General features: G+C 39.4%; 1 protein-coding gene across 18 annotated transcripts in view; it reads right to left on the bottom strand.

Annotated features, from left to right (window-relative positions):
- Positions 1 to 2,992: 2,992 nt before the first annotated feature.
- Positions 2,993 to 7,527, bottom strand: part of celf5a (cugbp, Elav-like family member 5a) — a 194,749-nt gene continuing 190,214 nt past the window's right edge. For 11 of the 18 annotated variants that reach the window (XM_082525565.1, XM_082525558.1, XM_082525560.1 and 8 more), the window contains exon 13: positions 2,993 to 7,273. The gene's annotated coding sequence lies outside the window, so the exon portion shown is untranslated. The remainder of the gene's footprint in view (positions 7,274 to 7,527) is intronic. The other 7 variants (XM_082525568.1, XM_082525562.1, XM_082525573.1 and 4 more) reach the window with 1 other exon arrangement.

The raw sequence follows: 7,527 nt of genomic DNA, 5'->3' as shown, positions 1-7,527 counted from the left end.
GTGCTGTGGCAGAGTGTGAAGCCGCTGCTGACAAGGATGATCGTCGCTGTGAAGGGAGGTATGAGGTCGACAACAAGGCTCAAGTGGGTGGTATGTGTAAAAGTAACATCCACAGTGATGGCAGGGCTCAAGGTCTTTGGGTCCTATAGATGATGGTTTTAATGCCATGACTGATTAATGTATGTGTCAGATACACATTGGGGATTAGAACATTGCTACTTTGGTACTTTTACTTTAGATAAAGACTTTGAATGCTTACCTTACAACTTTCTTTCTAACATATCTTTTCCTCCAAAGGTATGATCTCGGCTCGGTTGAGATGATGGCATCACACCGTGTTCCTTCCGGTTTGCTTTAGAATTTTAAAGTTAAAAAGCCACGAGTCTCGTGACCTCGCAGGACAGATTGGCACTATAGCTTAAATAATAACCCAATGCAAGAGCATCCTCTTATGCAGCCTGTTTAAAGGTGATGAGCTCCTTGACATCTTTTGAACATTTAAAACATGAAACACACTTTTGATTGGCAGTAAAAACACACATTTTCTCAAAAACTGTAAATGAAAACTGTGTGAAATGTTCCACGCTCCACAGACTTCACAGGAATCCTGTCAAGGAATTAGCACAGTGGATGTAACATGTTGCCAGAGCCTGTAAAGATTGCTTGTCCACCCTCTTTGAGCCATGCTATCTTGACTTTCCCCTGTAAACAAGGACAATTACCAAGCTAATGAGTTGAGGAAAAACTGCTTGAGTGATTGATACTCTTAATGGGGAAATTAATTTGATATTAATAGAGCACTTGGCAAGATAAATAGATAGTGGTGTGTTAGTCCTCTCCTTGATTGATAATGGCTAGATTGATGGCTGTCTTAATGCAAGATGTGCCTTAGCCATAAATGAGGTGGTCTTGATGAGGAGCGATTTTTGTGTCATGAGATGATCAAACGTTGAGAGCACTAAGTGCTTATATTTATTTTGATACTGATTTTTAAGTACACAGGGACTCTGGTCTTTTTACCTAACTTGGTTTTATCAAGAAGAAGAACAACCACTATAATAGAGAATAAACAGAGCTTACTGCATATGTAAATTTAAAAAAAGACATCATTTATGCTAAATGATGCAAAAGATGTTGGTCAACCATTGCTGTAACTTCCCCCATCTGATCTTGTGAGATTCTGTTTGCTCCTTAAATAATCACCTTGCATCATTCCCGCAATTCCTGATGACTCATAACCTTAACCTTCTGTTGCTGAAGCAGTTTGCTTAATGACGCACTCACAGTCTGACTGTTGCACCCCGTAAATGGCACCTAACATACTCGTATATTGCACCCTGTTACATGGGTCAGCGCTGCAGAACAAAGAGTGAGAAGTTACTCATTTCTCAGGGAGTTTGCACCAGTGTGTGTGTGTGTGGTTTCTAGTTGCAGCGATTACACAGCTATCTCATATTGCAGGCTCCCTCATACCTGACCAACTCAATCTTTCTGTGTCTCCTCAATAATCAGAGTGACAGCGAGCAACTAGACATATCTCACCCGCTGGCTCACTGCAGAATGGGTATTGACCTACATATCAAATCATACACTTCTGGCTTGTGTGATAGAGACGGGGGAGGGGGTGGTGGTGGGGTGCCGTATGATTGACAGCGCCTTCTTTGGTAAACACGTTTCATCCCCCGGGTATCTCCCTCTTCGTATGTATTTGTTATAGGCAAAAATCGCACGGCAAAGAGAAACGTCCCGCAAATCCTATAAGCTTGGAGTTAGAGCGGCTTCGGCACCTCCGCTACTGTAACAGTAGAGAACAGCTGAGAACACCTGGCTGTCGGAGTGTGTATTTTTATTAACGAGCCTATGTCACCAAACTTTTAACAAATGGCCCCCCGGCACCCTGAAAAACCCAGCTCGGAAATTAAGCATCTGCATCATAAATCTTGGAAAGTTACAATAATTTGCAATTCACTCCCTCATCAAAGGCAATATTACCCTAATTTATTATCTCCCGGCACGAGGGGTGCGCAAAGGCCGTGGAGATAAGAGTTTATCAGGAGGGGGATTGATTTTCATTAACTGATTGTAATAAAGATGAACTGCCTGCCGTGCACACTGACCAAGAGTCACACTTTATTGTAATTGGGACAATTTATTTTATGAGCCAGTGGCTCTACTTTTTTGTCCCTCCCCCTTTTTTCTTTCATATCCATCTCCGCTCTTCAAAATAGGAATCTAATGTCTCAGCTGTTCTGCTTCTTTTGTTACAGTGACTCCCGATGTATGAAGATGATCATTACAAGATGTATGTGGAGACAATTCAAATGTCAACAGATGTTACTTTAGATTTAGCTTCTGGCATCAAAGCAGTGCCACGGTTTTCTAAACTTGACTGATGGTGCGTGCCTGCCTTATATCAACTTATTGCTTCCTGCTTGTCTGCATTGTAATGATATTTGTCCCCGTTATTCTCGTGAAGCGTTGCTATGACACCTATTCACTGGGATTTATATATTTAGGGTTTTGTTTTTGTTTTTTTGGTATTTTGTTCCCATCAACCATTTCCTGAGAAGTACGCTCCAAAAACGGAGTGAAAGATAACCAAAACAGCTCTATATGTTGGATCATAGTTATCACATGAGAATAAAACGACTGGAATTCCAGTCATGATGAACTCCAGAGTCGACTCCCGATGATGTGAGAGCTGTAGAAAACGGCTTCATGTGAAAAGTGTTTAAAATGGTTTTAAACAGCAGTCCTGAATCCATATAGGGCCGTTACGCAATTACCGCAGCTTCCTCACTCGGCGTCAGAGACGACCTCTGAGGTGGTGAGCAACATCTACGTCCTGTAAAAGTTTCAAGCTCTTGGAAATGCCGAGGGGAGCGAGTGCTTGTGCAACAGCTCCCCCTCTCTTTGCGCCGCCGCGGTTCAGCGCTTCAATGCAAGTGTGAGAAACGAAACATCCAGTTTGAATTTTTATTGTAAAATTGGAAAAAAAGGAGAGAAAGAGAGAAAAGCCTCGATAAGCATTTCTTTTTTGATACATATCTTTATCTTACCATAACCGTAAAATCAAATAAATAAAACTGGCAAAATAAATAAGAAAAATAAATAATAAATAAAATAAATAAACATCAAATTACATATTTGACCCGATAATTATAAAATTATTAAATCATCAGTCATTAATATGAAGTAATCTAAGCAGCAAGTATTAAGAAATTTCAACAGGGGAAAAATGTTTGGTTTCTCAGGCTAATACAGAACACATATTTTTTTTTCTTCATAATTTTATTTTATTTTTTTATAAAAAGATACTGCTTTCCCTGTCAGTTATTCCATGCTGTACTGACGCTGCCACAAAAACAGGTGGCGCTCTCCTTTTTTGTTTTTTTTTCTTCAATAAAAAAAGAAAAACATTACTACCTGTAAACAGCATTTTCTCCTCCGGGTTAAAAGAATAATACTGAGATTCTTCTTTTTGCGCCCTGCATTTCAGTAAAGTCTACTCACAGACTCCATACTGCTGTTTCTATGCTTTTTGTACGCTTTGTGCTGAGAAACCAGAAAGTTAATATCTTTAGAAAGCGAAACCCTCCCCCCCTCCCCTCACCCATTTCATTACCCAAACTGTACGTACCCAAAGAAAGGTCCTGTGCTGATTTTCCATAATTTACAGATTTCATATTTATAATAAGCTACTATCCTTAGCATTCAAACCATAGTTAAAGAATCATACTGTTAATATGAGTAGTACCATAATCATAATCTTTAACGCCCCCAAGTCCCCATTGAGCATGCTCAGAGATCAAAAAGGGCACAATGGCAACATGACAAATAAATAAATAAATGGATGCAAGAGTGAAAATAATGTAGATTGACTTTAGCTTGACCACATGCACTCTAATTTTAAAACTACAGGGATAATTACTAATAATTAGTAACTTACATATTTTAAACAAATTATTGTTGGTGGGATTGTAGCCCCTTTCTCTTTTCTGAATCTATAGATATGTATATAGAGGCCTATGCACTACATATAAAACAGCACACTCATTGTAATTTAGTCAAATTTGTCTCTTTTGGCCAAAAACGAGACGTTATGCGAGCTTCTGGCCAAGTCTATTTTCATTTTAATGACTCCATCTCCAGTAGAGATCTCCAGTAGAGATCCCATGAGAGAAGATATTTTGACTGGGTTCACATGGCCCAGTATCACCTGGGGAAAAGGGAGGGCATATATCACAGCTCCCTAAAGCTGTGAGAAGAGAATAAGAGTAACTTCTCAGGGGAAAGACGACGCCCTCAGGCAAATATATAAAAATCTAACCTTTTTACTGAAAATGTACATTATATATCACTACATCCTGAACTGATCCTCCCCCTACAATATTATACTACTTCACAAAATCAAATATTTTATTCCACTAAATATTTCCTGAAAATTACCGTATTTATAAGAGTAGATTTAAAAAAAAAAAAAAAAAAGTCTGGCACAAAGTTTTCAGTCAGGTGAGGAAATGTGGTGGTTAAACTTGCATAATTTGGCAATTCATGACGAGAAAAGGCATTTCAAAAAACTCCCTCCTAGCGCATCTAAATACTGCTTGCAACAGAATAAAACACACATAGTAACCGGGGATAACATTTACTCCCAGTCTACTGAAAATGATGCACCCTCCCCTTTTTTATAACACTGATCCAGTGAACTTTAATCACACAAATAAAAGAAAAAAGGAAGAATTGCTGGGTCAAAGTAACACTAAATGAACGTATGCAGACATCAGGATCTGGAGAGTCATTCTGGAGGATAAAATTGTTATTCCAGACTGCAGAGGCATACGCAGTGGTCATGCTATCTGAAGACGCTTTAGTGTATGGGACAGTATTGTGATTACATGTCTGAAGCACTGATGTGTCTGAAGTTTAGAGCGATGATCAGAGTGCTGAGATCTCTCAGAGTCCTGAGGGGTACGATGCTTCAGAGTGTAAACTGAGTCAATGAATCTGATATTCAAATAAAGAATGTAAGTGTTACTCAACAAATCAAAGAGTGAAATAGAAAAAAACAACAACCCAAAAACAAACAGCGCATCAGATTTCATCTCGGACGCATTGAATGTGTGTCTCTTTGCAAAAACAGAAGCACAGATAACACAAGTTTGGTTATTTAATCGTATCTTCCAGGCTTGATGTGTCGTGACCACACTGCACAGGAGCCATGTGTGACCAGCACTAATGGTAAGCTGTCATCCTGTTGAAACAGCAGCAGCTGTAGCAGCTACACTTACAGGCCCGCTGCTGTCTAATTGATGGATCATTTTGCTCTTAATTTGACCTCCTAAGGCTGGTAATGCCAAGGCTTCTTCTCTCTTTGTAGAAGCTCGCACTGTGCTATTATACCCTTTCAGAAAAAAAATACAGTTGCTCTTCACTGAAGAACATGTACAATCTCCTCTAAGCACCATATACAGATCTCCATGCCTCCACCCTTTACCATAATGACACCGATCAAGTGCCTTCAAAGTGTCCCACAGGACACGCTGCCGTTCTGCGTTTTGGGATTCCTTCAGGGACTCTGGATGACAACACGGGAGAAAAAGACTAACATCCAGCTACTGAGAGAGAAATGAACTCTGTCACTCAGTCAATTCACTCAAAATGCCAATGTGTAATTGATTGCGCATCTCTCGCCCTGCGGTGCTGCTCCCCATCTAATCAATATTATCATTACCCTAATTATGCTGCGGGTTAGCTTTGGGGCACCCGTGAACCGATGGTCCCTATTAAGAGAGAGATATGCTGGCACTTGGAGGTGAGGAAAGAGAAGCAGGAGGGAGGAGGAGAAATAGGAGGGGAGTCTGCTCCCGCCTGCTGAGAGCAGCTGGAGGAGCTTGGCAGTGGAAGAGGGCACGACCCGGGAGGGACCACTGTGACACGCCGATGGAAATTTTTACAACTGCTGTCAGGCTCATTTGTATATTTTATTAAGCAGTTACAGATGCTGTGCTGTTTTACTGCTGCGTATCCAGCTCAGCCGGGTGGCACTTTTACCACAGTGCTTTATGGTCAGATTATCTGTACTATCAAGGCTTTAATGATGACATGGAATGAGTCGCAATGACGATCAATTATGGAACCGCAACACGCTGGCAAGAACAGAGGACAGCAACGCTTGGCTAAATACGCTCTGGTTCTTTTGATGTCTGCTTTGAGAAAAGGTTACTGTGTCACTTTTGGCACTAAAGGACTGCTTTCTTCTTCTTCTGACACAATAACACAGACGGATCATGCTTCCGAGATGAAATGCTGCGATGCGGATGACGTAACGAGAGGCAAAAGAATATATCTGAACATGCCCGAAACAATGTCTAACCCATGTATTCTACGGCACTAAAATAGTATAGCTTTACTTTTTTTTTTAATACATTTTTCTGTTTTGTTTTAATATTTTCAAACCCAGTAACTATAAATGTAAAAGGAAAAAAAAAAAATCAAAAACCCTTGCTCTTTTTTTTTTCAACCTGAAGCTAGTGTTTCTTCTTAAGTTTAACTTGTAATATTATTAGTAGTAGTTTGCAGTATTAGTATCATTAATACTATATATTACTGTTCAGAACAATAAAAATGTTTGGTCCTTTGGTCCCTTAGGGGTGAAAGATTTGCAGTCCTATTGTTGCTAATGGAAACCTCAGTGGCTGCACTTCTGCGCTTACTGAGAGAGACGGGGAGAGAATAAGAGAAAGAGGGAAAGAGAAAGAAAGTCTGTCAGTGGACATATAGAATAGTTTCTTTTTTTCCACTGGTTTTTTTTTTGATCTTCAAGTTTGAACCCTCATTTGTCCAGTACAGTAAAAGCCACAAGCGCCTCTTTCCTTATATATATATATGTGTGTATATAATATGTATATAGAAATCTATTTGTTGTTGCTGCTTTTCGTTTGTTAGTTTGTTGCTTAATTAACAATTCAAGTCTCAACAAGAAAAAGTTCTGTTGTTCAGTTTCATCACTTCTTTTTTTCCAGTTTTTTTTTTTCTTCTCGTCTTTCTTGCACTGTGCCATCTGTTACTGTTAACGTCCCCCGGTGAAGCGCCTCCTCACTTCGCATCTCCCTCTTCTGCCGTAACCTACATCTTCATAAGTAAATGCTGATATGTCTTCAAAAATTCCATATGTGTTGATTTTTTTTTAAAACATATTTTGCTTTCAAAGAGAGAGAGAAAAAAAAGTTGAACTCCTCCAAAGATAATATCTTCACGTGTCCTCTAAAACCTAGAAACAAAAAAAAGAAAGAAAAAAGAAAAGAAAAAGAAGAAAAAGGCCATTTCAAATCTCACTGCTCATTAAACTGTCAATCTAAAGATCAATTTCTTTAAACTTTGAGTAGTTCAGTATGGTTCTATTATATCAGTCTAATGGTCTGGAGAGAACTAACCCACGCTGCCACACCAATCAATCATCGTCAGTCACAGTGATGACAGATTTCTCCTTAATTAATATGCCTACAGTGCTGCATATCAAATCAA

Source organism: Aulonocara stuartgranti, assembly GCF_965226115.1.
Source record: "Aulonocara stuartgranti genome assembly, chromosome: 23".
In the NCBI taxonomy this organism is placed as follows: domain Eukaryota; kingdom Metazoa; phylum Chordata; class Actinopteri; order Cichliformes; family Cichlidae; genus Aulonocara; species Aulonocara stuartgranti.
Note: the sequence above shows the minus strand (reverse complement) of the source record. Positions and strands in the feature narration are given on the sequence as shown.